Source organism: Macaca thibetana, chromosome 5 (genome assembly GCF_024542745.1).
Source record: "Macaca thibetana thibetana isolate TM-01 chromosome 5, ASM2454274v1, whole genome shotgun sequence".
In the NCBI taxonomy this organism is placed as follows: Eukaryota; Metazoa; Chordata; class Mammalia; order Primates; family Cercopithecidae; genus Macaca; species Macaca thibetana.
In genome coordinates, this window is record NC_065582.1 from 49689258 (window position 1) to 49708612 (window position 19355).

At 42.0% G+C, this 19355-nt stretch overlaps 2 protein-coding genes across 9 annotated transcripts in view; both read left to right on the forward strand.

Annotated features, from left to right (window-relative positions):
- Positions 1-19355, forward strand: part of MAML3 (mastermind like transcriptional coactivator 3) — a 436667-nt gene that overhangs the window by 294681 nt on the left and 122631 nt on the right. The gene's annotated exons all lie outside the window — the stretch shown is intronic.
- NDUFC1 (NADH:ubiquinone oxidoreductase subunit C1) overlaps positions 1-19355 on the forward strand; it is an 829703-nt gene that overhangs the window by 267090 nt on the left and 543258 nt on the right. The window contains exon 1 of one of the 8 annotated variants that reach the window (XM_050790276.1): positions 8211-8221. The exons of the other annotated variants lie outside the window; for them this stretch is intronic. The gene's annotated coding sequence lies outside the window, so the exon portion shown is untranslated. Of the gene's footprint in view, positions 1-8210; positions 8222-19355 lie in introns of those variants that run through there. 8 annotated transcript variants of the gene reach the window in all.

Consider the following 19355-nt stretch of genomic DNA (forward strand, 5'->3'; position numbering starts at 1 on the left):
GCACATTAAAGTGCTTGTCATGCCTGTCACATTGTAGATACTCAGTAAATGAAGCGAGTACTCCTTTCAGTCTGCAGTTGCCTGGTGGAATTATATGGTAACCCAGATTAAGGTGGGGATGGTCCACTGTGACCGCACTCTTCAGACCACGCTAGGTGGCATATGTCCATTGAATGCCATACTTGAGAGAGAGAAAGAAACTGGATTTTCAGAAAAAAGTAGCTACAATGGTGAGAAAACTTAAAATCATATGATGGAAGGTTAAAAGAACTGGGTCTATTTTGCCTGAAGTAGGGAAGACTCCAGTAGTACATAATAGCATTTTCTACTATTTGAAAGGTTCTCATATTGTAGATGGCTTAGATTTATTTTCTACCTTGGGGCCAAAGGTGGATATTTCAGAAAGACAAATTTTGGCTCAATCTAAAGGAGACTTTGCTAATACTCAGAGGTGCTCAAGGATGGTAACAACCTCCTCGGGAGGAAATGAAGTCCTTGTCACTGGAGGTGGTCATAGGCCAAATAGCTACTTATTAATTAATGGGGAGACCTGGGGACCTTAAATGTCTAACCTCTGAAATTCTGTGATTCTGAGAATCAACAGAGCTATTTTAGTAAAGACAATAGGTAAGAAAACTTATTATCAATATGTTGATTTATTATATACCAGTGAAGAAAATCCAGAGTCACCAGATCAGAATCTGGCGATGGCAACTTTCCTTTCAGGTTTGAAGGGGGTGGGGTAGGGGACCTCTATCATATTCTGGAGCCAGCACCCTCTCATCCTCAGTCTCTTGGCTTGTCAGATGTATGTGAGCCCTCTAGCTCAAAAACAGACCTTCCGCTTGGCTGGGTGCGCACAGCCAAATAAAGAGTGGCTCAACAGACAGCTTATTGTTTATCTTTCTTAATCTCTTTTAAACCTCTTCCTGCCTCAGCCAGCAGTAAACCAGTTGCAGAGGTTAAGCTGCCTCCCCACTCCTCTTTCTTGTTGGTGTTTAATGTCACTGATATTTGTATTTCCTATTTGCTTTGGGTGGAATTTATTGTTTAAAATTACAAAAACTTCATTGTGTCTATGCTAATTAATTATCTTCTTTTATGTTTTGTTTTCATGACTTTTTCTTTCTCGGATTTCCATCATTTTTTTACTCCTACAATTAAAATTCAGAACCACATAGACAGTTTTGCCTTCCCCTTTGTGTATTTAGATTTATTGTTGCCTTAAGCGTCTGTTAATGTTACAAAATAGCATACAGATATGGTTTATTAGTTGTAGTCTCCTAAGAGTTACAAATTATTCAATAATAGCAAAGATTATACTTGATGTACTTTCTTTTGGTGCATAGAATGGGACACCATAATTCTCCTGTACTCTTCACAGAATCACAAAATTTAGAGGTGAACGATTGCTGATTTTCTTAAAGGTAGAAGCTTTTTAGGGCTTATGTGTGGCTTCAGCTCCGACTCCAGCACTTTACAACTTCACAGAACTTGGACGAGAGGCTTCACTTCAACCTTTAACTGCCTGAGTACAACGTATCAGGATGAAGCCAACCATTTGCTTTCTGATCACTGGCAATTGACTCTCTGAGTGCTACCTGCTCATTCTGCTTTCTCAGTATCGCCATCCAGAAAACTGCTTTATGCTACAGGAGAGAGTTAAAGTCAGTCGCTGCTTGTGTCCATCCAGGTCTCTACACGGCAGGTCCTTGTAGTTTTCCTTTTTCCAACGGGAGGATTCCTCTCCTGACTTCTCTCCTCTGTCCCCATTTGAATTTGACTTCCTAAATGACAAGTTAAATTCATCTTACTGCTTAAGAATATTTTTTGACTACACTAACAGGCACCCATTTATGCTACACACTTTGCATAAGATCCTCATTTCCAGTGGGCTTTTCTCTCAGTTTATTCCATATATACTGGACAGCTACCAAGTGCCTTGCACTGTGCTGGGTAGGAACAGGGGAGATAAAGACAAGACATTGTCATGACTCTCCAGGAGCTTGTAGTCTCTTGCGGAGATAGGCAGACAGTTGCACTGCAGTGTGGAATGAGCTAGGGTCCTGGTAAACACAGGTGCATCTGGAGTCCTGAGAGATGGTCCAGACAAAGGGGACTGAGTCCATGTATAGCAGAAGGAGTAGGATCCAAACAGTCTTGAAGAGTGACTGGGAGTTTTCTAGAGCCTACATTCGGATAGAACAATTTTCATAAGGAATTTTTCTTAAGAAGCATACAGTGGTTTCCTCATAATAACTTTATTCTGTTTTCCTGTGGACTCATAAAATTTTTGCTGCCATATGAAAATTAAAACTTAGAAAGAAGGGGTTTGTAATGTAATCTCCGTAGGCCTGGACCAGGCTCCTGCTCTCCAAACGGTAGCAAACCTTTGATGCCCGTGATGAAGATGAGATAATGTATATCAAAGCACTTCATAAGGTAAAGGAAGCAATACAAATGTGAGACTTTAGGACAGTCAAACATCCTTTCAGGAATATTTTTCACTCCTTATAAATTCCCCAGTGATTTTTAAACCTGAAAAACTGAAATGCTTTGGAAATATGAAGCAAAGAACACTATGCAATGCATGCAGATATGCCACTAGGATGATAAATCTAGTACATGTGTTGAAAAACAGAGAAAAAATAGAGAAAGGTCTTTCTAAAATACCTTAACTGTAAAACATCCCTGAAGCCATTTCACTCGGACAAATTTCTTTTCTCTAATATATACATTGATAAACTTTTTATTCTGACGTTGTTTCATCTCTTTGCATGAAATGCTTTTCATCTTGCTGCAGCTTCATTCCCTCAGACCTCCAAACGTGTCAGACCCTGAGATTTATTATACACCTGCACGTAGCATAGGATGAAGTTCATATTCAAATACAGTGAGGACAGAATTGCTTAACATATAACACCTGCTCCAGCTATACCCCATTCGTCCTCTGGTGAATCTTCTAGAAACTGCAGACATCTGAACATGCTCAGTTCTAGTGGTAAGAGATGGAGCCGAAGATGCAGAGCCACCCCCAGGCTCAAATCCATTGATTTAGAAGTGAAAGTGGATCTACGTCAGTGATTAAACAAACGTGATTTCCCTCTCTCCTGGGTGAGAGCACATGGCTGATTTAGGAAATAGAAGGAGGCTGTGGAGGGGAGTTGAGAATGGTCCCAATGAACCTTAGGAGTCTAAGGCTCAGATTCCACAACCAGGCTGGGGCCATCGGCACAGCAGGATATCCTTGCAGTGGAGTGTGTCTCACAGCTGTACCATGCTGCTGGAGAGGCCACCAGATGACCTGAGTCCCCATCACCATGTTCTGCAACAAAGAGCAGGCCTTCCTCCCACACTAGCACTCAGCCCTGTAAGTGATCTTGGGCACGGAGTGGGACTGCCCTCAGGACAGAGGTCTCCTGGACTGGGGACTGTGGTCGTGATCTCTGCTGTTGCCACCAGGCCTAAACCAGCATTGAGTGGGACATCTGCAGCTTGAGGCTATCCAAGAAAATGTTCCTCACCATTAAAAAAGAACACTGAAAGATGGTTTTATGAACAACACTGTCACTTAACATCACTGATAGGTAGACCTAGAAGGGCCCTGAGAGCACATCCAGTCCCCTCAATATATGCCTGTCCCTGGGCACACTAGACATCAGAATTAGCGTAGAATGTGGGGGGAAATTGACTGTAATAGTGGCCAAAAGATTAGGTTTATAGTCCACATTTTGCCATTAATTTGAACCTTGTGGATTTGAGCAAGTCACTCCACCTCTCTGGCCCTCCATTTTCTCATTGAGAACTGAGGAAGCTGTATAGGTAATAAAACAACCAACATTTCTTGAACACTTCTACATGCCAGGCACTGGACTGAAAGCTTTGTGGACATCAGACTTAATTCTCAAATGACCTGTGAGGCTATATTCCTCCGTTTTTCAGGTGAAGAAACTGAGGCATAGAAAGGATAAAAAATTTGTCCAGGCACGGTGGCTCATGCCTGTAATCCCAGCATTTTGGGAGGACGAGGCGGGAGGATCACCTGAGGTCAGGAGTTCAAGACCAGCTGGCCAACATGGTGAAACCCCGTCTCTACAAAATTACAAAAAAATTAGCTAGGCATGATGGCGCATGCCTGTAATCCCAGCTACTTGGGAGGCTGAGGTGGGAGAATCACTTGAACCCAGGAGGCAGAGGTTGCAGTGAGCCAAGATCATGCCACTCCACTCCAGCCTAGGAGACAGAGCAAGACTCTGTCTCAATAAAAAGAAAAAAAGAAAGAAAGGATAAAAAATTTATCCAAGGTCTCATAGCTGGTAAAAAGCAGAACTGGTATTTAAACACCCCTCTCCACTCCCACTCCCCCAACCTTGGAAGGTAATGAAGTTTCCTCCCCCATTAACATCCTGTGATTTTCTGACTGCAGTGCCTAAAATCCTCAGCAAGTGATAATAACACTGAGGTGTTATTATCAGCTTGGCTGTTCTCTTCAGCTTCTCTGGGAGATAAAGCTTGGGGATGATCAGTGATCATTTGCCTCCTCCTGAAGAGGCTTTTGTGTTCTTATCACCCAGCCTCTAAAGAGTGTCCCCTAGGTACCTCCAGGCCATCTCCATAATCCTCAAAGCATCCTTCCTGTTTCCCTCCCCCGCCAAACTCAGCAAACACACCTGCAGGCCCCCCACCTGCCCTACTGTCTCTTTGTTTATTCAAGAATACGAGGATTATTTATTCCATACCTGGAAAATGTATTTACAAGCATCCTCAGCAAGGTTAGTTTAGTTTGATTTTTACCATTTTCAAAAGGGAAACAGATACTATTATCTTGAGGAAAGGAACAACTTTTTAAATGGTACCATTTGAAATGGATGAACTTTGAATACAGATTAGAAACCTGTCCTTAGTTTGTATGTATAAGGGAAGCAGAAATGAGAAGTGTGCAGTTCCGTGGAATGTGTGGAATACTAGGGCTGACTGGGTTCTGTAACTGAATGACTTTCTGGTTCTGGTCACCTAGTCATTCTGTAATGTCAGGTCTTGTCTGTAACACAAGAGGATAGTAGCAAAGTGTGTACTGTGTGTTCCTATTTATAAATCACTTTCACATACATTACTTCTTTTCAATTAGAAAATAAATAAGAGAACTGAGGCCCATCATAGAGAATACAAGATTTGCCCAAGATTGCCCAACTGGTAAAGGGAAACAAAGCAAGGAGATAAACCTAAGGCATTCTTTCCATTTCACAATGGCTGAGTCAGTGAGAAAGGCAGAGACCTAACCAGAATGCTGCATTTTGGCAAATGTGACGTTCCTGGAATGGATTACTAACAGTCTAGAAACATGGAAAGTACCATGCAATTAAAAGCACACAGTCCAGGCTAGGCACGGTGGCGCACACCTGTAATCCCAGCACTTTGGGAGGCTGAGGTGGGCGGATCACTTGATGCCAGGAGTTTGAGATCAGCCTGGCCAACATGGTGAAACCCCGTCTCTACAAAAATATGAAAACAATTAGCCAGACATGATGGCAGGTGCCTGTAATCCCTGCTCCTCTGCAGGCTGAAGTAGAAGAATCGCTTGAACCTGGGAAGCAGAGGTTGCAGTGAGCCAAGATTGTACCACTGCCCTCTAGCCTGGGTGACAGAGTGAGACTCTGTCTCAAATAAAAAAAAAAAAAAAAAAAAAAAAAAAAAACCCACGGTCTTCTGAATTTTGGTGAACACTGGAAATACAGAAAGTTACCAACAATAGGTTTCACACTTCTTTGGACCTATGGTGCTTTCTATGTCTTTTACATTTTACTCTGTGACTGTGACATGGTCATAAGTTGATTTGCAGAAAGGTTATAAAGAACCAAGAAACTTACCCCTCAAATTGCTATGCCCCGCAAAGTTTTCATCCAGCTTTGTTCAGTACCATGGTGAGGATATAGTTGATTAAAGATCTTTAGCAATTGAGAACAAGTGTTCAATAATTCCAAAGTTTGTACTTCCAAATTTGTGAATCTACACATCTGTATTATTCTGTGTGTTTACTCTAGCCGGTGACATAGAGCCAGAGTGAAGATTGCTAAGGTGCCAGTCCTGCTCAAATTTCAATTAGCAGCAAGTCCCAAGGTACTCAGGTCTTAGAACCCGTTGGTTTGTTTTGGAAAGAGACCACGTACAAACTTAGAAGAGCAGCTTTCACTTCTCCATTTCCTTTCAGTGATCCCTCAGCTATTCATTCAAGAGATCTCTAAGGTCAGTTTCTGGCAGGAACATCCCTTCACCCTCTTCCAACAATCAACCGTTCACAAGTGGCCATTATTTTAATGTGAGCGCATATACCTATGCGCCAGGATCATTACAGCCTGCAAGGATAGCCATGTTTTCCTATTTCTTTTGTAATCTCAAGGGTAGTCCTAAAGCCATGTACACAAAATCCACTTTCCACTTAAAGGCCTGAGCCAATGCCTCCACCCAGCCTATCACTTACTCTTTATGTTAGCCCCGTATTGCCAAGTATGAACATTGTCCTCTGTTTAGAAAACAGAAATAATGAACTGTATGTTGGTTGTCATTGTTGGAAAAGAGAAAACAACCCAAAGACATTCTACATTCGAAGATAATTTGGTTGCTATTTCTCTTGCTTTTCTTCCAAATTTCTCTCCAAGCTCCAGGGCTTACAGCCTTGGGCGCTGGTACTATAAAGTGGATTTTCAGAGCCAATAGGAGCTGGCCTTCCTTTGAAGAGTCTTAAAAAGCCCTGGAGAAGAAAGTAGTCCAGGTGGCGTGTTACATCTGTGATGTCAAAGATGCAGGGCAAACTAGTAGCTGACCTAAACCATAGATAAACAACACCTTTAAGAAGTTGGAGGCCGGGCGCAGTGGCTCACGCCTGTAATCCCAGCACTTTGGGAAGCCGAGGCGGACGGATCACAAGGTCAGGAGATCGAGACCATCCTGGCTAACACGGTGAAACCCCGTCTCTACTAAAAATACAAAAAATTAGCCGGGCGTGGCAGTGTGCGCCTGTAGTCCCAGCTACTCGGGAGGCTGAGGCAGGAGAATGGCGTAAACCCGGAGGCGGAGCTTGCAGTGAGCTGAGATCCGGCCACTGCACTCCAGCCTGGGCGACAGAGCGAGACTCCGTCTCAAAAAAAAAAAAAAAAAGAACCCCAGAAAGAAGGCTGTAAGATTATAAAACCATTGCTACCTTCAGAGAGAAGGTGCCTGGAGGGACAGTATTTGAAAGGAGACCATACTTGAAGTTCTGGAACCCAAGTTGCCAGAGTAGTGAATGCTAAAACTCCAAAGATATTTCATGTAAAAGTACCATAATTTCCTACTTCTCTGGAAGGACTCTCTTAAAATTTGGGTAATTTTCTCATGTCAACCATATCTTACATTTTGGTAGAGTGCTCTCTTTTTTTTTTTATCTTGCAAATAATGCTCTTTCTGTCTTAACATGAGTATATGTGTACATCAAAAGCTTTACTCTCAACAATCCTTTTGGAAGCAAAGAAGATATACATTGGGAGGCTGAGGTGGGTAAATCACTTGAGCTCAGGAGTTTGAGACCAGCCTCAGTAACACGGTGAAACCCCCATCTTTACCACAAACACAAAAAAATTAGCCGGGCTTGGTGGTATGTGCCTGTGGTCCCAGCTACTCGGGAGGCTGAGGTGGGAGGATCGAGGATCATTTGAGCCCGGAAAGCAGAGGTTGCAGTGAGCCGAGATTGTGCCACTTCTCTCCAGCGTGGGCACCACAGTGAGACCCTGTCTAAAAAAAAAAAAAAGAATATAGAAGGTTGAGGTTTATACCAGTGCTAGATGTTGATAACAACCTAGCTTATCTCATGGGCTAATAGCCTTGGACAAGACCATCTAATTTATTATCCAAACCAGGGCACTTTTGAGAGTGAAAAGGGGCACTAACCAAAGAGGTCACCGGGACAACTGCTATAAGCCAGAAAGGTGCTGGCAGATCAGGATGTATGGTCGCCTTAATCATGCAGAGTGAGATTAACTGGATGAACGAGGAGTGCTGAGACAGTAATAATGACTTGAAACTATCCTTTAGGATGTTGTTTTGCTTTATTTAAATGTTTACATCTATTTTACACAAAATGATATAGAAATTTAGATTTTATAAAACACTGCTTGCTTTTCTTTTTTTAATTGTGATATCAGGTACAAGACAACTGGCTACAAATATATAGGGTGTAGAGGGGGGGAAATACACTGAATTGAATAAAATTTAGTGTCAGGCAAGTAAGAATTTTAGCAAACTGAAAAGTTGGCTGACAATACCTGTGCTATTTGTCTGTAAATCTCATGTAAGACATGAAACACATTTTTTATATAGTATAAAGGTCTATGTATATATTTATTTATAGTTAGCATATCAAGCCATGTTTCCTCATAAGATCATTTTCTAAGTAACTCCTATAAATGCATCAAATATTATTTAAAATGTTAACAGTTACAGAAAAATCTCCTTTGAGAATTTTATGTAACATTACAAGGAAGCATGCTGATCCACAAATGAACCATAAAAGGATATTTTGATAGGATAGAGCAAACATGACAAATTAAAATCTGAGTGGTTAAGTTACAGTGGATGTCATTTGGAATAACTAGTGTATACTTCAGGGTTCTATTGCCATCACCTGCAATATTGTTACAATGCAAGTAATTTTCAGACTCAGCATTTAAAATTCTTCTTTCCTACTGAGGCTCCTTTTACCTTCATCATCACCCATTCCTGCTATTCCTCCTTCCTGTAAACAAACTCGTGATATAACCTCTTAACTGGGGAGAGCCAACCCCAGAAGCACAGTTTAACCTGTTTATCAGCTATGAGGTCAGATCTTGTCTCATTTGTCTCTGCCCCGTGTTTCTTGTAGACACAGCGTCTGGACCCTCCTTTCAGTTATTTGCTCTAATCCTTTTCTACAGGAAGTTCCTAGGGACCAATCATAGCCAAGCAGTTCATACAGTTTTCCTTTTAACCACTTAGTCTCTGGTCCAGAGAACCCCTAGAATCCTATTATAGAATCACAAACCTAAGTTTGCATTCACACCTACAGAGCAATTCAAGTATGTCTGGTTTTGCTGTCTATAATACCTGTGTTTGTTCATTATTTTTCTCCTTTTCTGTGATCAGGATAGTCATATATACTATTAAATAGGAATCCATTTGAAAAAAGATGATGTTAATGCACAGTGCAAGAAACAGTAAGATCTAATAGTGTTTGAATATATGTGTCAGGAAGAACATTGCCAGAAAAGGAGAGCGGTGAAAAGGGGACCTAGAGATTGCAGAGCAAGAAAGGAAAGAAACAAAAAGACGTAGGGGCTCATTCTAGCAGGTTGAAAATAGGGGCATTTTTCAGTTCAGCTAATTTATCTTAATTGTTTATAATCTGAACCCAAAATGATGACCAAAGAATACATTTGGTGTAATTTCATAGTATAAACCATGTCCCTTTTCTGATCACTATACACTATATCCTGTATATTGAATTTCCTCTAGAAATTGACTTGCCTTTTCTCTAGTCTGAGAGGGAAAACAATCTTACTTCCCACCTATTTCATAGCTAAAACTTAGACAAAACTTACTCTATTCTCTTCTTTTGTGTTTATTTATATAAGATGTGAGTGCATATCTCTCAAAAATTTTTTAGTGGTCAACATTTTATTATGATATTATTTTGCTTTGCTTGGGATTTTTCATGAACTTTTGTCTTCTTAGAAAAATAATGTGTACAGATAGACAAAAATAAGAAAATTAAAATCACCAAAAATCACAATGCCCAAAAATAGCCACTGTCAGAATTGCTGGTGTGTTCAATGTTGTTTTTTGTTCAATCATTAAAGGGCTATTTTTGAGGAAAGGACTCTGCTCATTTCAACATTGTTGTGTTTGTAGATGCATATATCTCACGCATTAATGCTTCTGGATCTATATGAGAATAATTTTTTTAATGACTGGAATATTTAACCAGAAAATATCTGACATATGCAGCTTCTGCCTCAGCTTTAACGGTGCCCTGGTGAGAAGCAGCCGTCGATGCTGTCATTTCTGTGCACACACACAGACATCCATCCATCATGAATATTTAAAATTCAATCATTAGGTGCAGCAGCAGCAGTGGCAGCATATTTGTTGCAACTGATCAGCCACTAATGGTTTAAAAACTTAGAAATTGGGGGCTTCTTTTGTCAATTGAAGAGGATTATTCCAAGCCACTGAAGCTCCTTGTCAGAATGGAAAAGTGTATTAAAAGAGATAAGATTGCACACCCCAGGGTCGCTTACAATATGTAATTTACTAAGCACACATGCTTAAAAGAAAAATAGATCAAATGGATGAGATTGGAGATCCCTAAAATAGTCTCCTGCCCAGATCAAACATACTACCAAATAAACAAATAAACACACAAAATATCCTGAATTCTGTTTCTTCCTGAGTCCCATGTAGATTTCTGGTGAAGAGAGCTGTGCTTTGTGACCTAGGCTTGCCACTCAGTCATCCATCCCTCCAGATTAACTTTCCTTTTCAAGCAAGCCTTTCACAACAATAGAAGCAGCAGTGTGTTCAGTTATCACAATAATCAGGTGAAGCATGTTTTCTTCCATTACCATGAGTTTGGTGATCAGCAATGGGGCACAGCTAGAAAGTATTTTTGAAGATTTTACCTCCTGTACTTAATTGATCCTGTTCACCAGGGCAATCAACTTCCTAGTGCTAGCAGTGGCACTTTGTTTCTTAATCAGTTCTCAGTTGTCTAAATCAAATTTAAAAGGCTTTGTACAGAAGCCCAGAAAACAGTGTTCCAGTTTATCTGTTACCTCCCCATGAACTGAGCTGTCCCAAGTGTTTGAGGGAGAGACACACTATCAGGTATGCATGGGAACATGTGTAAAACAAGCACTGTGGGATTCCGTGTGACTCTTGCAGGACTCCTTGAACAATATTTTTATGATTTGCTCAACGGATTGAATCTGAGTGATCTTATATTCTCCATGCTGCCCTCTGCACCCAACTTCCCACACTATTCTGGATGAAAAGGGGTCTAGGCTAACCCAGAATAAAAGAACCACATATATATTTTTGTTTGTTTGTTTTTGTTTTGTTTTTTACACTATATATATATATACACACAATGTGAATAATGGAGGAAAGAGGGAGGGGGAAGAAAGCTGAGAAAGGAAGAAGAAAGGAAAGGAGGAAAGAATGGAGGGAGGGAGATTTGCCAAGTAGTGAAATTTGTACCATTTGCAAATCAGTCAGAGCTGAGTCCCATTACCCTGTCTCTGGCCTGTCTTCTCATAGATTCAGAAAAATCCTAAGTGTGAACTGTGAAAATCTTACTGAATGATGTGGGAAGAAGCAGATCCATCCAGTCTCATTACACTTTTGGGGTTTTCCCCACCTTTGTGCTATCAAAGAATTGTGACACAGTCTCACAGGGAAAAACACACAATTTTCCTCCAAAAAATTAAAATGAATCACCTTGATTTTCTAAATTAAAGGATAGCCTAATAAAGCCATGCAATAGGTATTTAAAGTATACTGGAGAAGGCCAGAAGCAAAAATGTTTTAATGGAGCTATATTTTGAAGACTGTGCCTGTAAAGAAAAGTTCTGTCTGCTACCAAAAGTCATGTAAACTAATGGCTATTTTAAAATACATATTTAGTCTGGGCACGTTGGCTCATGTCTGTAATCCCTGTACTTTGGGAGGCCAGGGTGGGTGGACTGCTTGAGCCCAGGAGTTTGAGACCAACCTGGGCAATATGGCAGAACCCCGTCTCTACAAAAAATACAAAAATTAGCCTGGTGTGGTGGTGCACACCTATAGTCCCAGCTACTTGGGAGGCTGAGGTGGGAGGATCACCTGAGTCCAGGGAGGTTGAGGCTGCAGTAAGCTATGATTGTGTCACTGCACTCCAGCCTGGGTGACAGAGTGAGACCCTGTCTCAAAAAATAAAATAAAATACGTCTTTAAATATAAAATAATATTTAACCTATTATTAGTAGGTCGTTTCTTTCTTAAACTCTTCCCCTTACAGACAAAAATGTGTAGTTTGGTGATGGAGTCTGGCTAGTAAAATAAAAATAAAGTACGGTGCTACCTTCTTATAAGCCATAGTTCAGTCACCAAGGCTTCTGGCAATCTGTAGGTAGGAAAATGAAGGCACAAAATGATCTATCAAGACTTGCATAAAAAGCCATTCATAAGCCGAGGAGAAAGCATTTCAGCACCTGAAATTTTTGTCACCGTCAAGCTGTCACAAATAACTATAAGAATGTCTGCTTGGAGCATTTCAAACTCTGAGTTCTCTGTTTATATAGATGTTGGGATTTCCTCCCACTCCTAAAAACATATTCTAGACAAAGGGGTTAAAGATCAACATTACCCTGCTAAACCTTACTCTGACTCAAGATTTACTTAACGAACTGTAATTTTACTACTGCACAGATTCAATCTGTTGAGCAAATAAAAATCATTTTGAAAATGACCTACCTATGTATTTATTCAGTTTGTATTTCAGAATTATCATAATATCAAGTATAAGGGGATGGTGGTACCGATGAAACTATTATATACCATTCACCATAGATTTATAAAGGAGACTGCCAAAGAGAAAATAAGAGATGACATCATATGAAGTGCTTCAGTTCAGATAAAGGAAACATCCAAAAATACTGAGATGAGTAAAATTTTATTCAAAGTAACTTCCTGCTTTGTCTTGGTCTCAATCCACTCTAAGACCTGATGTCATTTACTGTGTGAGATCTTAGTACAATCATGAAAAGAATATGAGCATTTATCAAAACTCTCTGACGTCTGTATGTTTAGAAATGAACTTATACAGCAAAATATGATATCCTTGCACTTACTTAATTTTTCTAACTTCAGTTTCTACCTATGTGTCTCTGCCAATTTGACCTGATTCAGACACCCAGAACTTGAAATTAAAAAGCCCTTTTCTATTTTCATTCTTAATGGATACACCTTTTCCAATGTCCACATCAGGCCTCCCTTCTGTGTACTCTGTCTAATGCAGCCACATGTCTAGTTCCTTCCCCGTCTCTGTCACCACCCTCACTTCTTCTCTCCCATCTTCTTACTTCTTCGGTGTGACCTCTCTGTAGGAGAGATTCCCCACACACATACCCCATCATTGATACCTACCCTCAGGATTAGATTCTGTCTAAGTAATTTGTGGAGCCATCAGGCTTTAGTATTTGACTGCAAGTCAACACCCATTATCTCATCAAAAGGGATGCTGTGTTGGGGCAGAGAGAGAGAGAGACAGTCCCCTTCAGGAGAAAAACCATATTGATGATATCAAAAAGAAAGAAAGGTGAATAGTGTGAGCCAGAATAGAACTAAACCAATGGCAGGCTTTTGTTCAGCCCTCTGGCATCTGGACAGCGGCTCTCTGCCTCTTACTCAACCTGTCCCCAAGCTCTCTGCAGTCTTGTCCTGTGGTCTCATTTTATGTCATCCCATTACTGATGAACAGAAAATTTGGGCAGCTGCCTACCATCCCGCTATCCCACCCACACTGTCAATAACAGCATGTGAAGAGGAGCCGTGTGGCTGCAGTGGTAAGGAGGGTACAGTCTATGACCAAGAAAGAGACACTAAGTAGATGATTAAGAGCAGTACACACTGCTCTGACAGCCTAATTGTCACAACTGATTTTCAGGATGCTGGCAGTGATTCTGAAGCCTGTAGAAAACATCAGGTTTTAAGGGACTGAGAGTTCACCAGTGGTCCACTCTTGGTGAAGTAGGATGCCTTGCTTGGTATTGTTAACTCCCACTTCATCTCTGTGCCTGACGAACAAGAAAAAGACACCAGAATGCCACCAACATCTAAACAGTGGCATCTAATTGATTTTAATCTTAGATCAACAGTGTGACCAGAAGGATGTTTCAATTACCATCACCATATGGGACACTGAGTGTCTGATTAGTAGGGATGCTCCTGTTCTTCATTCTTTAGGCAACTACTCATTATTGCATAAGATGTTGTCTCTGATGATAAAATGTGTATCCCAATGGACTCAAAGAGTATGCATAGAAACTTGAAGGTGTTTTGCTTACAGCCAGAGCACAGCAGAGGTTTTGGAACTAGCTGGGTCCTACCAGAGCCAGAGGTGTAGCAGCTGCAGACTTCCACTCTACTCGCACCTCACATATTAGTTGTGAATTTGAAAAATGCCATCCTGAAGAGCAATTGATTTATTAATTAGCTGATTCAGAATGTTCTTAGGACTCATTTGGGATATGGAGTCATTATAATTTAAAAATGTCAGCGCAGTGCAATAGAAGATGAAAATGGCACCTCCCGGGGGCCCTGTGGGCAAAGCTTTCTCCTTTGGTGGGTGGGGTTTCTCTCGGTGGCCACAATGCCGTCCATGGGAAGTTGCTTCATCAGACCCAAACAGTAAGGTCTCAGGAAGCGAGGAAATGCTCATTTTTTTGAAACAGAAGCTGGGGTCCAGACTAGGACACGATCAGACCAAACAGGACAGTAATAATTTGGTTATTAAACTGGAGATAGTAGCTGAGCGCGGTGGCTCACGCCTGAAATCCCAGCACTTTGGGAGGCCGAGGCAGGCGGATCACAAAGTCAGGAGATCGAGACCATCCTGGACAACATGGTGAAACCCCGTCTCTACTAAAAATACAAAAATTAACCAGGCGTGGTGGTGCATGCCTGTAGTCCCAGGTACTCAGGAGGCTGAGGCAGGAGAATAGCTTGAACCCAGGAGGCAGAGGTTGCAGTGAGCCGAGATTGCACCACTGCACTCCATCCTGGGCAACAGAGCAAGACTCTGTCTAAAAATAAAAAAATAAAAACATAAAAATAAACAAACTGGAGATAGTAGCAATTTCATTAGAAGACTCCGAATTAAGATACCGTAGGAGTCATTTCTAGAGAAACTTCGACTGTATATAATTACCTACATCTATGAATAAGTAATCCTGTAAATTTTCTGGCAAAACATTTGGTGAACTGGGAATGAATGTTAACTCACCAGATTTTGGGTTTTACTTTTGCCTTGTCCTTAAATGTAAGTAATTAAGATCTGTCAGTAGTGTAAGTAGGGATTTGAGTTCAGAGTTTTGGAAATATTCTAATTCCCTGTATTGGGACTGGGTAGTACATCTAAAACTGTGACATATCAAGTTATTGCCTGGTGTCTTTTTTAAATTTGAGCACATGGACCCGAGAGTAGACACGTCTTAGTATGTACTCACCTTTGGGCAAAAGATAGATGGCATCATCTTTCTTCGCATGCTGAGCTCCACAGTAGATTGAGGACTTGGGTTGGAAGAAATAAGGTAATTGCCAAAGCCCCATTATCAGGTGGGTTCATGTAGAGCTTTCGGGAGGAACAGATGCCATAAGTTATCAGTTTAGTCTTACCTTCTCTTTAGAGGGAAAAGAGGTTGGAGAAAGCATCTGCGGCTAACAAAAGGAGCTGATCTGGGCTGGGCACGGTGACTTGGGCCTGTAATCCCAGCACTTTGAGCGGCTGTGATAGGTGGATCACCTGAAGTCAGGGGTTCAAGACCAGCCTGGCCACCATGGTGAAACCCCCGTCTGTACTAGAAATACAAGAATTAGCCAGGCGTGGTGGCGCGCACCTGTAATTCCAGCTACTCGGGAGGCTGAGGCAACAGAATCACTTGAACCAGGAGGCAGAGGTTGCAGTGAGCCAAGATGGCGCCACTGCACTCCAGCCTGGCAACAGAGTGAGACTCCGTCTCAAAAAAAAAAAAAAAAAAGGAAGGTGGATAACTTGAGGCCAAGAGTTCGAGCCTGACCAACATGGTGAAACCTCATCTCTACTAAAAACACAAAAATTAGCCAGGCGTGGTGGCGCACACCTACAATTCCAGCTACTTGGGAGGCTGAGGCATGAGAATCGCTTGAACCAGGAGGCGGAGGTTGCAGTGAGCCAAGACTGCACCACTGCACTCCAGCCTGGGTGGCAGAGCAAGATCCTGTCTCAAAACAAATGAAAAATAAAAATAAAAACGCTTCCTTTCTAGGATTGTGGAAAGAATTAAACTAGGTAATGAGTAGATGCTCATTGAATGCAGTAAACGTGAGTTCTTTTCTCTTCCTGTTTTTAGATATGTGATACAGTCACTTACCCATTCCATAATTAGTTTCCTTGTATGTAAAATCAGGGGATAATAATGTCGACAAATAGTTACCTGCTTAAAATTCTTTTATTAAAAAGCAGGTATGTTCGCATGAATAAAACAACCTTCCCTTCCTTTTAAACTCCTTGTTTGGCATCCTCAAACCTCTCAGCTTGTTTCAGATGGGAACTTCAACCCAATGTCAGGTCACGGTGCCCAGGTTGATCTGTACTCCGTATGGGCTCTGAAAGCATCACCCCTGCGGAGGCAGGAAGCCCTAGTCTTCCCAGGGGATGCCTTGTCTGCAGGTACTGCCCCCAGCCTGCAGTGAACTCTGGACCTTTTATTGATCTTGTGTGCATCTGGCTCCACTCTGATACCAGGAAGAATGGGGGTTGCTGGCCCTGGACTTGGTCCTGGACAAATAAATGTGTTTGTCAAAGCCCTTTCCTGACATTGGTTGTCTCTAGCCCAGGTGGCACTGTGGAGGGTAATTAGTTCTCTTTATTAGAGGGAACATCAGGAAGCTCTGCGCGGCTCACCGTGGACACATGCAAAAAGATTTTGTTAATGCAGCTGTTACTTGCCTTTTCATTATGCTAATGGGCAGCCTGTAAGAAATGTAACCTCCTGTCACTGGCACCAAGCAACACCTATCAAACAAAGCATTGTTTCTTCTCACTGTTGATAAGTGTGACTTGTGGGGGCCAGCGATAGGATGCTCATTTTTATCTGCTAAGTGCACAGCGCTTGTAAAACACCAGCAGTGGCCTTGTTACCACTTGACATGACACTAGGTTTAGCTGTTTACATTGACACACTGCTGCACCCTTTTAGAGCTGCAGCCAGGGGTCAGATTCATTAGAAAGCGTCAGCGCCGATAGTGAAGCAGCATCTGGTGGGATTCTCTCTGCTCCCCTGTTGGAAGCAACAAGGCAAGGCGCTTGCATCTTGAAATGGGTGATTTTTAATTCTTTTCTTTGTTTGATTGTTTGAGAACCCTGTTTGTTCCTTGACCCTACATGAAGAAGATGAGAGAGAAAGAGCTGGGCATGGCATTCACCCCAGTGATGAAGAATGAGAATGCTGGGGCCTGCTGTTTGATTGCTTTTCTTTTTGCTGATGTGTGGCTCTTTGTTGCCCAAAAGGTCTGCAGAGAGGGAGTTAAATGCATGTGTTTTTCTTGCACAGCCCCAAGGCTAAAACGTGAAAGTAAGCTAAGTAAACCTTTATAATTAGTCCTTTATGTCTTTCTCCTTTTGCCTCCCTACGGATGAGTATTGCCTTGATAAATTTGGTGACCATACTTCTCTTATAATGTTGGAAGCCACATATCTTTTGGTTCTATGTTGTTATCCCTTTAGTCATTTAGGATATGGAGGGTGATAGCCCAGAGGCCTTGGTTCATTTTGCAGTCACTGTGACCACATGAGTTGCTGATAGCCTAGAATGGCCAGAGCCCTTGTTGCATTAAGAGCCAGAGCCCAGGCCTTCACTCTTGCCACATGTGACTCTATGTCCATGAAACTATGTGCAGGACAATGCATGCAACAATCGAGAAGTTTCTGGATACCTTTCATGATGTGTGAGGCTCGCTGGCCGCCATGGCAGAGAGAGCAGTATCTTCCTTACCTTCAGAAACCTCTGGCACCACCAGCATTGCTGACATATCTCACGCCCTGTCACAGCTTCTTAGTTCAACAGGCTGCAAAAGCTCCTCCCCACCTCCACCTGTTCATAAGGATGTAAGGATAATTCGTGCATTTTCTCAAGTTAAATGATACACTCATTTTGAAAAGCAACTACTGCATTATCCTGCCCTTGCCCTTGGGAACTGGATCCCTTCATTTGTCGAGAATCCTCCTTGCCAGGCCTTTTCATCCAGCCGCTGCTCACACTGCACGGGGGCTTCTGTCTGGGTGATTCTTGCTGGGGCATGCCAGGAGGTATTTGGCATTTCCCTAAAGCCCATCATATGCAATAAGAGTGCCACCGAATCACGAAGCTCTGAGAAGTTTTGTAGTTTTGTTAAGATTAGTCATGGCTTGATCAGTCCAAGCATTAGGATACCTACTTTGCAAGTCCAGTGTTGTCCACCTGGCCTGGAATTTACCAACTGCTCTGTGGACAGCTCTCATCCCACTTATGAACTGCGCTTATATCTGCACCTTCTTTTTCTGTATGCCCAGTACATAGCTATGAAGGGAGGATCCCAGGGACCAGAAGCCAGGGGACCATGTAGTGTCTTCGTGTGGTTTATATGTCATTGCAGTATCCACCCAGGTCTTTTCCAGATCCTGGGATGCTGCCAAAAATTTCCTTGCACAGGAAAAGAGAGATGGTCACGGTGATATACAGACTTATACAGAAGATGTTTTTCTATCTTTGGTGGGCTTTTGACTCCTTTCCACTCACTTGAATTCACACAGAATAATTCTATGCTTTTCTGAGGGTGTACTGCTGGGTCAGAAGTGCAGGGAGAGTTGCTTTTGGATAGTAATCCCCACTGCTGGCCACCAGCAGCTGCAACCTCCACAGCAGCTGCTTCCCCTCACCTCCATGCCACCATCTCCCCTTCATATCCACTATCTCCTCGTCTCTCTGCAGGTCATTTATAATCAGCAGTCATGGCGTACAGGCCTCATTAGTGATATAGCCATTCCTTCAGTGCTTCAGAAATAATCATTTAGGAAAAAAATGCACGGTTTCCATCCCTTGAGAGCCCATGAGTGATGAATTTATTTCAGTTTGGCTGGCTTGGCTGTCTTGCTCAGCCTTATTTCCATATTTATTTCAACAAACAATGTAGGGTGGGAACAAGAAAACACATGCTGGGTGTACACACACGCTGCATATCTGCTCCCTAACTTGATTCCTCTTGGGGAAGGATGGAAAGGAATGCCAACGAAAGAACCCTCCATTTAAAAAAAAAAAAAAAAGATCTGTTGGACTTGGATGGGGTGCTGTATAGCAGAAGATGAGCTAGTTCATGACCATTTGTATTTGAGAAGGTGTGGGTAACATGGCAAAAGCAATTGATCCTTAGCCCCCCACTCTGGTAGTGGTGTTTCAAGAGTACTTTCGCCCCTCGACCCCCTTGCTCCCAGAGGATCTGACTTATGTCATGGTGGACAGCAATGGACTTTTGATGCCAACAGAGGATCCGGTGCTGTTGTCTGAATCTTTCAC